The sequence below is a fragment of the Mus pahari genome, chromosome 8 (assembly GCF_900095145.1).
Source record: "Mus pahari chromosome 8, PAHARI_EIJ_v1.1, whole genome shotgun sequence".
NCBI classification, from domain to species: Eukaryota; Metazoa; Chordata; class Mammalia; order Rodentia; family Muridae; genus Mus; species Mus pahari.
In genome coordinates this window covers 105,185,291-105,198,735 of record NC_034597.1, presented here as the reverse complement: position 1 = coordinate 105,198,735, position 13,445 = coordinate 105,185,291, and the positions used below count along the sequence as shown (strand labels likewise).

General features: G+C 45.8%; 1 non-coding gene across 1 annotated transcript; it reads left to right on the top strand.

The window, feature by feature from the left end:
* Positions 1-1,912: 1,912 nt before the first annotated feature.
* Trnaf-gaa lies at positions 1,913-1,985 on the top strand. The gene has a single exon. It is a non-coding gene; the product is annotated as a tRNA-Phe (tRNA).
* Positions 1,986-13,445: the final 11,460 nt, after the last annotated feature.

Here is a 13,445-nt window from a genome sequence, read left to right as displayed (position 1 = left end):
AGCAATTTCCAGGGCTCCCACTTCTTCCACATTTAACCCACTGCAGAATTCATTCAGCCTGTCAGTACGCTTTTACGTATTGTAGTATTCCCATCAATTTTTCTTAAACTTCCCTATGACAAATACTAAAATGAGAGGAAAATAAAGTGTTATTGGGGTTTTGTTTGTGCTGTACGGGTCCCAGGAGCAATGCTAAGAACAGATAATCAATTGACAACAGTTCAAAAAAAATTTCAGATGCATATACAACAAGCTTCCTTTAGGTTCGTTTGGTTTTTTTTGTTTGTTTTTTAAATTTGTCTTCTGTCTGCCGGCTAGTTCAGTTTTCATAGTTCTCATAAGCAGTTAGATTGGGGTTAGCAAAAAAAAAAAAAAAAAAAAAAATCCTTGGGCTAACTGGGAAGACAGAAGTGTAGCGTACAAAAAGTTTCTTTTCAGGCTAGAATATCCTTCCATATCCTTATACTTAGCTGAGTCTCAGCTCAACCCAGCCCTTCATGGTTGCTATGATGTTCATCTCCCCTCTGCCGTCTTGCCGATGAAGCGAAGTTTTCTCTCAAACGCAGCTTCAATTTATCTTGGTGATGAGCTTCCTTTGTTCACAGGGCCTTAAATTGAAGAGAGCAGAGTCCAGCCCATGAAACGAGACTCAGAATCTGGAGTCCAGTCCCTGAAACGATCTGGAATGTGGATTTTTAGCCGGGGAAGCTAAGGACCCTGAGTGACAGACATGCTTCCTCCGAAAGGCTGCACGTTCTAAACCTCCCTAAACAGGTGTTCAAATGTTCAAGACTATAGGGGACATGTCTCATTCAGACCACCACATCTCCGGAAGTCTCGAGGAAGAGATGGAGACAGGAGGAACCTGAGATAGACTCGCAGCACTCCACAGACCAGGCAGCCAGCCAGCCACCGGAAAGAACAATAGCTGGTTGCCTGAAGAGTTAAAGAAAATCATCAAGTCTTTGCTGCAGCATTTAGAGGAGAATTCGAATGGTAGCTGGAAAACACATTAAATGTCTTTTCGTATCTCCTCCTTCCAATCTAAGCATCTTTTTGGTCTTTCCTCCTTATCCACCGACCTCTTAATTTTCGAGCTCTTTTGTTACTTGGATTTGGTTGACTCTGTGATTGCTTCCTACAGCCTGGGCGCTCAGAAACTCGTTTGTAGAATGCAGACTGAATGAAGGGGACCCAATGAAGGTTGCAAGCACCCCTTCTTTTTCTTTTCTTTTTTTCTTTCATATCCATCCGTCAACCCAAATTGAGAGCGACGCTTCTAGGTGAAGCCTCGTAAATAGGCTAAAAGGGCGTCAAGAGAAAGTAAACTGCCTTGAGATTAGCACTATTTAATCGGAGACAAAAAGGAAACAATCTCACTAAGATGCAGGGAGCTGGTAGTGGGTGCTTCAGAAACCGGCGTGACCGGAGGGAGCGCTGACACTGAATTATCATTCAAGAACTGCCCAAGCGTTTGCCCAACAGGTTCCCTCAAAGAGCTTGTAAGCGAGCTGTGGCCTTTGCAGGACACGGGTCTCAGGGACTCTACAGATGCCGCATCTGGGGCCTGCCACCAGTCAACCAACACTGGGCAAAAGCTGCCAGCCAACCAGATCTGGAACATTCCTGTACCGTCCAAAAGTGTGACCTGTTCACCTAGGAGACCCCCAGACCTGGATGGCGGGAACCCGGATCATCGCTTGTCCCTGCGCTCCGGCTGCGCGCGCCGGGCAGGTCTCGGGAAGGGACCAGGCAGGATCTTGCATCTTTGGTCAGGAAAAGCGAGACGGAAGAATCACAATTCAAACACAGCGAGCAAGAACGCCAAACAGAAGTTAATTATTGAAGGAACACGAGGGACTGGACTCGAAGTACTCAGAGATAGGATACTCTAGGATGAAGCGAGCACGGCGCCGAAATAGCTCAGTTGGGAGAGCGTTAGACTGAAGATCTAAAGGTCCCTGGTTCGATCCCGGGTTTCGGCAGTTGGTTTTTAGTTTTAATCTCAGGAAGTCAAACTTCCTAAGATCCATCCATCCAAGGACTTGTGTTGAGTTCATCTCAGACTCGTTGGCGTGGAGTCGTGGAGAAACACGAGCCGCTTTTCTCGCCCACCCGTGGCGGCGGGCAACAGGCACAGGCACTTCCGGGCGTCGTCGGAGGCGCTGCTGCGCGTGCGCAATGCGGAGCCGCGAGCCGAAAGGCCTCCGGGCGTCTTGGACAGGGAAAGCGGTCCGGTGCGCGAGCCCGGGAGGCAGTCGGGGCGCGCGCCGGCCGTCGGGGATCTCTGTCCTGTTGGGCAACAGGCCGGGTCTGCCCTGGAGGCGAGAAAGACGTGTCCAGATGTCATTCGGGTCCCCACTTTTTAGTGCGGATCCTACTGCGCACTCAGGTGCTTGCTTCAGGATTTTGCTAGAGATGCAAGAGGGCGGCACTGGGGCAGCCCAGGCAGGTTCACTTGCTTAATGATAAAGAGTGGTAGCATTATAGCTCCTTACATTTAAGTAAGCGACGGAATTTAGTTTAGACATGTATTTCTCAGTGTGGTCTGGGGACCAGCGTCCAGCTTGTCAGCGTCATTTTGGAGCTAGTCTGAAATGCCCCACATCAGGCTATTGGATGGAGCCCAGGGCAAGGTGAACACCCGCTCTGCCAGGACACGCCCTTCGGAGTTCTGTGGTTATAACTGGTCTGCACATCGCCAACCTCTTATTTATAGTCTCTCTCTGTGTATTTTGTCATAAAAACTAAAGTCTTTAACTGTAACCTGATAACTTATTGTCTTTCCCCGAGTGCTGGATTCTCTCATGGATGCCACACGTTGTCAGTTCTGAGTTGTCTTGCATACCACACTCATCAAATATTCATGAGAATAAGTGCTCAGTCCAGTCCTTTTGTCAACGTCCAGGCTGTGTCTACCTCCGCAGAGTTCCTCGGAAAGGTCCAAGGTGACATATAAACAAACCCTGGAGTAAACATTTCCTTCCTATTGTATATACGCAGCTCATTTGAGGCCAGAACTATGACATACAGATGCTATTATAATCATGACACACACAGTAAAACCAGATGAGCACTGTGTATTCGATTAGGACACGCACCATACCCCTTTTATTAGCTTCGACTATACTGTCTCCCTTTTAGTGGATCATGCTATAACATCATCATTTCTCAGTTTGCGATTGGAAACTTGACCAGAAATACAATTGCTTGAATTTGCCTCAAATTCTAAGAATATATGGATTTTCCACAATCATTCTTAATGCAGATTGGGAGGTTGGATTGTCTTGCTACGAGTTAATCACTAAAGGTCTTCAAGGGGTGTGTGCTGTCCCACAGAACGACATTCTAGTAAGGTCTGGGGTGCATTCAAATTAGTGGCACATATTTCAGTGTTCATGTGAATAGTCTAAGTGTGGTTCACAGGCTGGATCCATGCTCCACAGCTGAGCAAGGCATCCCTGACAGACCCCAGGGACAAAGCTCCCAGAAAATGGCAGTCACCAGTTACAGGGTTCTCTCTACTCACCAAGCATTCCGCTAAGCACTCTTTGTTATCAGTTCCATTGTGCTTGTCAACAGTCCTTCAAAGTTGGAAACGCAGATGAATATAAATAAATAAACAAATGCATGTTACACATGCATGCTTTTGGGAAAAGCCAAGACAATCTCAAGACATATTTAAATGAAGACTGAGGCATAAAAATCAAATAGTGCTTCTTTTTTATATACCACAGATCCATATAGAGAATATTTTTTAATTTAAAATTTTAGAGAATTTCATATATAAGGACTGTATTGACATAGTTCTCACCATTCCCTCTCCCCTTTCCATAGAGAATTAATTTTTTTTATTCTTCAGGAACTTTGTATAGATAAACAGTAAATTCACCCTGTGTGATAGTTTGAATTAGAAAGGTGCCCACAGGTTCATATATTTGAATACTTAGTCATAAGGGAGTTTCTTGAGAAGGATTAGAAGGTTTAGGAGGTGTGGCCTTGTTGGAGGAGGTGTGGCACTAGGGTGGGCTTTCAAGTTTCTTTTTTTTTATTGGATATTTTCTTTATTTACATTTCAAATGTTATCCCCTTTCCCAGTTCCCCCTCCCCCTGCTTCTATGAGGGTGTTCCCCCACCCACCCACCCACTCCTGCCTCCTTGATCTTGAATTCCCCTTCACTGGGGCATAGAACCTTCACAGGACCATGGGCCTCTCCTCCCATTGATGCCCGACAATGCCATCCTCAGCTACTTATGCAGCTGGAGCCATGGGTCCCTCCATGTGTACTCTTTGGTTGGTGGTTTAGTCCCTGGGAGCTCTGGGGTGGGGCAGTAGGGTCTGGTCTGTTAATATTGTTGCTCTTGCTTTGTTTTGGGGGTTGCACCCCTCCAGCTCCTCCTTGTTGAAGAAGGTGTAGCGCTAAGGTGGTCTTTCAAGTTTCAAAAACTGCTGCAGTGCCCCTCCCCCTTCTGCTTTTGGATCAGGATGTAGCTCTCAGCTCCTTCTCCAGTGCTGGTCTAACCCTCTGCAGCAGCAGAGCAGCCATGTGCTTGTCTTGGTCTAACAGACAAGGAGAGGTATTTGGGGGATCTTGAGCTGTCAGGACACTGACCCAGATTAATTTCGGCCATGAACCTGGACCTGTGAACCAGCATAGCAGCTACACATGACATGGTAATAAATATCCTAGCAACAGGAGAATTCTCTTCATCTTTCAAGCTACTTACTAAATTTTGATTGCTATTTTTAAATGTAAAGTTCAAAGAACTTTCCAGATCAACAAGGTTTAGAAAAGCTTTCAGTTGTAGCAGAAGTAAAGAACTAAAGAAAAGTTTTTGGGTTCCGGGAATTAAAAACCAAACAGTGCAACACAAATAGAAATGTGGCTACATGGCAACAGTGTATCTAAGCCTGGATTATCAACTCAATGATTCCTGTGGGGTTACTCATTTGCACAAGTGTTGCCCTGCTGCAGGTGTGCTGGAGTAGGGAGTCCCCTCCGAAGAGCAGCTGTTGGCCATCAAGGCCCTGACAGCTTCCAGAGCAATCAATATTTGGTTTCCTGCCATTGCTGTGCCATCAGATTCTGAGCTCTGTCATATGGCATTCTTCTGGCTGGCCCTGTCAGTCCTGATATTGCACTGCTCCTATTACCAGAGTGATGATGGTGAGAGCCCAAGCCCTCCCTCACATCCCGGTAACAAGCTGAGTTTAGCCATCCATCCTCACTAAGCTAATTAAGCAAACATATAATGATGCAAAGCAACGTGCTTATATTGGGAAGATGCACAGAGAAATTCACACACACACACACACACACACACACACACACACACACACACACACACTTCTACCTCCCACGTCTATCTTTTGGGTTCTGACTTGAGGTTTAGCTTTAAGTAGAGAGTTACAGGAATGCATAGCTAAACTGCCCCAGTAATTGTGTGGTCCTGTCTGTCACAGACTCTGTTGTCTCAGTTCCGGTATGTCCTGCAAGATAGCCTGATGAATTGTCAGACTGTGAAATGTCTTTCTGAGGAAACAAATTCTGCCTCTGGCTTCCACCAGGCTCCATCCAGCATGAGATTTCCTATCTTGGGAGCCATTGTTTTAATAGTTTGACAGCCAATAGGAGGGAGGGGAACACATGTGGGTTTAGAATACTCTCATTCTGAATTCTCAACAGAGGAATCTCAAATGGCTGAGAAACATTTAAATAAATGTTCAACATTCTTAGCCATCAGGCAAATGCAAATCAAAACTACTTTGAGATTCTGTCTTACAACCAGCAGAATGACTAAGATCAATAACACAAGTGACAGCTCATGCTGGTGAGGATGTGGAGCAAAGGGAACACTCCTCCACTGCTGATGGGAGTGCAAACCTGTTTGGCCACTATGGAAATCAACAGGACAGTTCATCAGAAATTGAGAATAGTTCTACCTCAAGACTGAGCTATACCACTCTTGGACATATGCCCGAAGGACTCCCCATCTGACCACGAGGACACTTGCTCAACTATGTTCTTTGCAGCTTTATTTATACTAGTCAGAAACTGGAAGTGACCTAGATGCCCTTCAACAGATGAAGGGATAAAGAAAATGTGGTTCATTTATATACACACTGAAGTATTATTCAGCTGTTAAAAAATGACATTATGGCTGGGCGTGGTGGCGCACACCTTTAATCCCAGCACTTGGGAGGCAGAGGCAGGCGGATTTCTGAGTTCGAGGCCAGCCTGGTCTACAGAGTGAGTTCCAGGACAGCCAGGGCTATACAGAGAAACCCTGTCTCGAAAAACCAAAAAAAAAAAAAAAAAAAAAAAAAAAAATGACATTATGAAATTTGCAGGCAAATGAATAGAACTAGAAAAAAAACTATCCTGAGAAAGGTAACCCAGATCCACGATAAATATGGTATATATTCACTTACAAGTGGATATTAGCCATTAAGTTGACAACCAAGCTACAATCTGTAGACCAAGAGAGGTTAGGTAAACAGGAGGGGGAGCTAGAGGGGAAGACAGATCTTCCTGGGAAGAGGAAATAGAATAGATTTTGTGGGTGGACTGGGGACATATGGAGACAGGAGCAGGAAAGCTTATATTGGGGGGAGATTGGCTAGATGGAGAGAGGACTGGAATTGGGGGGGATTAAGTGTTTCATAACAAAGGGAATATAGAGCCCATAGAGAACACCTCCAGTAGCTGAGATATGGGGCCACCCACACATCTCAAAATTTTTAATCCAGAAATGTTCCTGCCCAAAGGAGAGACAGGGACAAAAAGTGGAGCAGAGACTGAAGGAAAGGCCATTCAGAGACTGCCCCATCCAGGGATCCATCCCATCTGCAGACACCAAACCCGGACACTATTGCTAATGCCAAGAAGCGCTTGATGACAGGAGCCCGGTATGGCTGTTCCCTGAGAGATTCTACCAGCACCTGACCAATACAGATGCAGCTACTCGCAGCCAACCATCAGACTGAGCCTGGGGACTCCAATGGAAGAGCTAGGGGAAGGACTGAAGGAGCTGAAGGGGATTGCAACCCCACATGAAGAACAATATTAACGAACTGGACCACCCAGACCTCCCAGAGGCTAAACCACCAGAGAGTACACATGCAGGGAGCCAGGACTCCAGATACGTATGTAGCAGAGGATGGCCTTATCTGACGTCACTGTGAGGGGAGGGAGGCTTGATGCCCCAGTGTAGGGGGAAGCTAGGAGGGTGAGGTAGGAGTGCATGAATGGACAGAGGAGCACACTCATAGAGCCAAAGGGGAGGAGACAGAGGGGGGACTGGATGGGGAGGTTTGTGGATGGGTAACTGGGAAAGGGGTTATCATTAGAAATGTAAATGAATAAAATGATTAATAAAAAAAGGTGGGTCATATGGAAGCTAGTGCAGTAGAAACTTCCTGGACTCTATGAGAGTGACCCTAATGAGGACTCCTAAGTAGTGGGGGATATGGCATAACAACTGGCTATGGCTTGCAGTCAGGGAAGGTTTCCAGTGGAAGGTCTGAACTGCATTTAGTTGAATTGTTGGCCAAGGCAGGTGCGGAGTGAGAGGGAGGAGCGTCCCATAGAAACCCCCAAACAACCCAGCCTGAATCTAAGACAAAAGGAAAAGTTTCTCTCTGCAAACTGACAGCACCGGCCTTTGCCGAGGGCGGCACCTCTACAACTTGACGGTCGTGGAGAAGTCAAGCTGGTGCCTGCATGGAGCCCTGACCCCTACGGTCTAGTCTCTGGTGCAGGACGGTATTCTGCAGGCTGAGAGAAACGTGGGCACCGACCCAGAGACAAAACCTTTGACCTATAATCTGCCCTGCCTGTAAGATGGGCTAGGGCAATGGGGGCACAGAATTTGTGGGAGTGGCCACCTAATGTCTGATTGGACATAGGACTCACTCCACGAGAAGGAACCCATATATGATACTGCTAGGACAACCTAGAACTGGGGTCTAGACAGCCCAACAACCTATGACAAAACCAAAGGCAACTAGCCTTAAAAAGTAAGATAAAATGACTCCTAATGATATTTGATGTACTCATAGATCAGTGTCTTATCCAGTCATCTTATTCCTCACTAAAGGAGTCATGAAACAGCCAGCAGTTTAACATGGGCTCTGCCACACATTCTGACCTACTTGTATAAAACATTGAGCCAACCTGACTGACTGAGGAGAAACTGGCCTGCTTCCACATAGCTGAGAGCAGGGGCACCTGTCTCAAGGGATAAAGCTGACACCGTAGCTGTGTGGCCTCTCCAGTGCAGGCAGCTGACACAGCCAGCTCCCCGACATTCTTCCCTTGCTTTGTGCCATGTAACCTGTAGTTACTCAGCCCTCTAAGGTGCCACAGCCCGAGGCCATTCCATGCGCCACATTAACCACAGTGTGGAAGACAAATAGAATTATTGAGAATTTTTGTTGCAGATGCCAATTATGTTGCAGATGCTCTCTTTGTTGTTGCTGAACATACAGCCCTGAGAAGCCACCTAAGGCAGGGGCATCTTTACTCTGACCTATAGTTTGAGGGTACAGTCCATCATGGAGGCAGGGGTGGGATGGAGTGACAGCTTCTGGTGCTTGAGGAAGCTGGTCGTATGTCTGCAGTCAGGAAGCAGAGTGACAAATGTTGGCTTTCTCCTTTGTATTCAGTTCAGGATCCCAGCCTATGGAGTGGTTCCACCCACATTTAGGGTGGCCTTTCTCAACCTCAACTGGCCCAATTTAACGAATCCCTCATGGACATTCCCAGAAACTAACCTAACCGAGACACTCCCTCACAGGTGTGTGCAGACATAGGCAATTCTAATCCTGTCAGGTAGACATTTAATATAACCCATCAATCACGTTGACTGATCTGTGTGCCTACTGTGGCTGTTTTGTAGTTGAAGATCTTTCTAGAAAGGAACAATCTGGAAGTAGATCATGTTGTCCCTCTTTGGGGAGGTATAGTTGCTATCTCATTTTATTGAATTTCACTCCACAGATCAACTCCAGGACAAGTCTTATCTTTCTTCTTCCTCTCCCAAGACATTACCCAGAGTTTGTTCACAGATACATTGTATACAGTGGAGTCAGAAATGCAGATGATGAAAGTGTTACTTATTTGTCTCACCACTGTGTCAGAATCCTGACAGAAACACACGAGGAAGGCACTTACCTGGCTCCTGGTTTGTCATGGAGGGAAGGCATGGCTGCAGACGTGTGGAGGACGAATGCTGACACACTCCTCTCACTTTCTTCTTTAGTCAGTTCAGAACCCCAGCCCGTGGACCTCTGCCATGACGGTCTTCTCACCTCGCTTGCGTCTCCCTGGAAACACTGGTGTGTTTTCTAGATGATTCTAAGTCTAGCCAAGCTGACCGTGAAAACTGCTGTCTCAGTGAGGGCTTTCCTGCTGTGAACAGACACCATAACCATGGCAACTCATACAAGGACAACATTTACTTGAGGCTGGCTTACAGGTTCAGAGGTTCACTCCATTACCATCAAGGCAGGAACAGGGCAGCATCCAGGCAGGCATGGCGCAGGTGGAGCTGAGAGTTCTACATCTTCATCTGGAGACTGCTAGTGGAAGACTGACTTCCAGGCAGCTAGGATAAGGGTCTTAGAGCTCACATCCACAGTGTCACACCTACTCCAACAGGGCCACACCTTCTAATTGTGCCACTTCCTGGGTCAAGCATATACAAACCATAACAACTACCATTGGAATTATCATGAGAAATTACTGGCTCACAAGTTCTGAATGCTGGAACTCAAGATCAATGATCCGATGACTGGTCACGACCTTCTAGCTGCATCATTCCGTGGTGGAAGGCAACTCACAGGGGAGAGAGGAAGGATGCAAGACAGCAAGAACCTGATCAAGTGACCTGACACCCCTTCAATATCAATCCATCCATCCAAATCCTAATACTGCTGTATTGGGAATTGATTCCAGCACATGCTTAGGGGTGAAAACTTAAATGTAAAAGTAGCTGGTCTTATCAGGCGCTCACGAGGTGCTGGGTGCTGAGCCAATCATCGGGCGCTGAGACAGTCTCCTCTTCATCCTCACAGTGCAGGTTCTTGTTCCTGATTTTTGAGGAACACAAGAGAAGCTCATGGAAGCTCAATACCTTTCCCTGTGATACACAACTCCTCCTTGATGGTGAGGTTTGGGGCCAGGCAGGAGGACGTCATGCCTCTGTCCTAACATCATCTCAGGATGACTTCACTGACAACCTGTCTAAAGGATGGGCTTGATTCTGCCCTCTGAGTTTTCCCGCCAAGTTTAAGTGTCTGTGGCTAATTCCTTTTAAATATTTATCATGTGATTTGCTCCGAAGAATTACAAAGCAGGACCTGTCTTTTTGGGAGAGTGATCATCAGGGAAAGGCACAACGTTGGTGCCAGTAAGTCCGTTTGACTTTTCAGCCAGCATCAGTTTTGGTTCCACACTGGGAAGCCCTAAGTTTCCCATCCTTTTCCTACTCCACCCACATTTCCAAAAAAACTAGCACTTTAGAGAAGTCCGGAGCATAGCGTGACAACTTTCAGTCAGAGAAGAAAGCTAGAAAGCTGAGCTAGGTGGTATATTCTATGGAGTCATTAAACATTTTTATTAGACAGTAGGACCCAGCGTTTGTGAGACAACTTGTCAGGAGTATAAAAGGCAGAAGAAATGTGCAGTTCCGGACATACCAGCCAGCGCTGACCCTTTCGATGCGGGAGCCGAGGCTGCTTCTCCCCCTCTGGTGGGCCTTGCCGCCAGAATAGATTAATTTTGTCATTACCCTTTCTCAGTTTCTGCCTTTGACCAGAAAAAGGAGGTTAATTGTGTGCCATTTCTCAGGAGAACGAGGTATCAGCATTTTAATTCTTGATGGTTTATGAATTGTGGACAGCTAATTAAAACTTAAAGATTAGAGGAGCTATTTTGGTTAAGAGGCCATTTGCAGGACTGTGGAATGAACAGAACAAAGGGTTGTCTGTTCTTTTCATCCTCCAAGTTTAAATGTAACTTGGTGCTGAAAGAGCCCTGAATGGTTTTGCATAGTGAGTATTCATTGTATTGATTCTAATTTTAATTTTGCAGGAAATGGCACAATGTCTGAAAGCCATTGAAGGGTTAACATGAAGATTACTGGGAATGTTAAATAGCAAGATTTGTGTGTCAAGGCTTCTTTGGACCCTTCCTGACCTCCATGAGACATCATAAAGTCACACAGGGACCACTTAAAGATTCTGTTAGATGTCCTTCATTACATCTCAGAGGGCTCTATGTATTTAGACATTTTTTTTTCCTCACAGATAACCATTCGGTTTCTGTCTGGAAGATAATGAACTGTCATGGGCTTTTTCTTGATTCTTCTACAATGTGGTTGGCGTTCAGGCAACTGCATTTCCTTGGGTGTATGAAACAGGGTGAACAATGGACCCTGTCATGCCTTTGCACAAACTAGGAAAGGGACATCTTCAACTCAGGCAGTCTTCATAGATTTGAAGCTAGAAAAGTTGAGTGGAGTTGGACTTCAGCTCCTAGGTACCTCCTGGCAATGCAGACCTCACACAGACGTGGGCATGGCTCAAAGAACAATTTCCATTTTAAATTGCTCTGGCCAGAGCTTAGACGGAATAGAGGAAATAGTTTATCCAGTTTGCCCCTCAAGCCCTTATTTGTCGGGTTCCTCCTTTACCCACCCATACTTCGCCATCGTTTCTGCCTACTTGAGCTACCCCAGGCCCAGTCAGTGAGCAGGGATCATTGTCATAGACCTGATGGATAAATTGGAGCCTGTGGTCAGTGGAACAGATGAGTGAGCTCCCACATTTCCCCGTGAGGTGAAGGGGTTCTAGGGTTAGGGATGGGCCGGAAGCATCAAGAACCTGGGTGTCAGATTATCATTTCCCACTGTAGACACTGCCCTCTGTTTCTCTACAGGCTATATGACCACAGTTTTGAGTCCCAGTCTGTAGTTCAGAGATCTTCCCTATGATCTGTATGCATACCAAAGCCATTCCACTTGGAGGTCACACAGCACATCCCACCAGCGCTCTCCATTCTCCAGCTACGCTCCCAGGTGAAGATATGCTCCAGTGGTGTGGACGTCTAAACAGCTAATACTGGGAATAACCTAGGCCTGCCTCAGAGGTAGTTTAAAAAGTGTCTAGTGACTGCATTGAAAAGCACAAAGAAGCAGGTAAATTTTATTTTAATGACATATTATTTAATATGCATCAGTTCACAATTTTGGCAATTCAAAAATTATGAAAGTTATTTTACAAGCTCTTCTTCAAAATCTGGTATGTATTTAATGCTTATGAGTATCCATCCAGAGGGGAACTGCAGTGAAGATGTAATATATGGGAGAAGAATAATTTAAAAAATAAAAAGAAAAAGAAAAGTGAGATGATGTTGATCAGGAATATTTTAACACACACACACACACACACACATACACACACACGCACACACACATACATACACACACACGCACACACGAGTATATCACCATTTGGATTAATCACAATCCAGTGCTACATGGCTGCATGTGGCAAGCGCTCATGGAATAGAATACTTTTGTGCTCTCTCTGATCAGAGGATGAGCTGTTGAATACTCTGGTGCTTGGGATGCGTTTAAGTCCAGTAACATGGTTATCTGTGGGCGAGACCTGCAAAGTAAATATGCTAATCACCAGCTTCAGAAAGGACTCCTGTTATGTAAAGAACAGCATATATCGTAATATTATCGCCATGACAACCATCAGAAACAAGAGTGCATTGTCCTATGCCCATTGTATCTTAGGCTACTGTTCAGCTACAACATGAGGACTTACTTGTTTGTCAAAGTTGTTTGGTGAGACAGATCACACACACACACACACACACACACACACACACACACACACACACACACACACACACACACACACACACACACACACACACACACACACACACACACACACACACACACCCCTGTCATGTAAATCTTACTCATTACCTGCAGACAGGTGGAGAGAAGGTTAGAAGTCACTGTGACCCAGTGGCTGAAGGCTCAAGAGAGCTGCTTAGCTGAGTGGAACATTTGTTCTGTATGGCCAGCTTTGTGGTACAGGCAAAGGGCCTTGTACATGGGGCAACCTTATTAAAATGTGCTCTGTCCTGTGAGGCTTACTGCTGCTTGGGGGTAGTTTTGGTCCTTTGTTATAAAATGTTTACCAATTGGACCAGTAATTCCTGGAATCCAATGTAACTTCAGGAAAAAAAAAAGATTAAAAACTCAAACCCAAACCAAACCAAACCAAAGCAAATGATAGGAATAAAACAGATTCGGAAGGGAAGAAAATGGAGTGAGCTGGGCTACTGACTGCTCATCTCTCACTTATAGATGATGACGGGCCATGGGTATGAGGGAGATGTATGTGTTCAGGAACGTAGGTA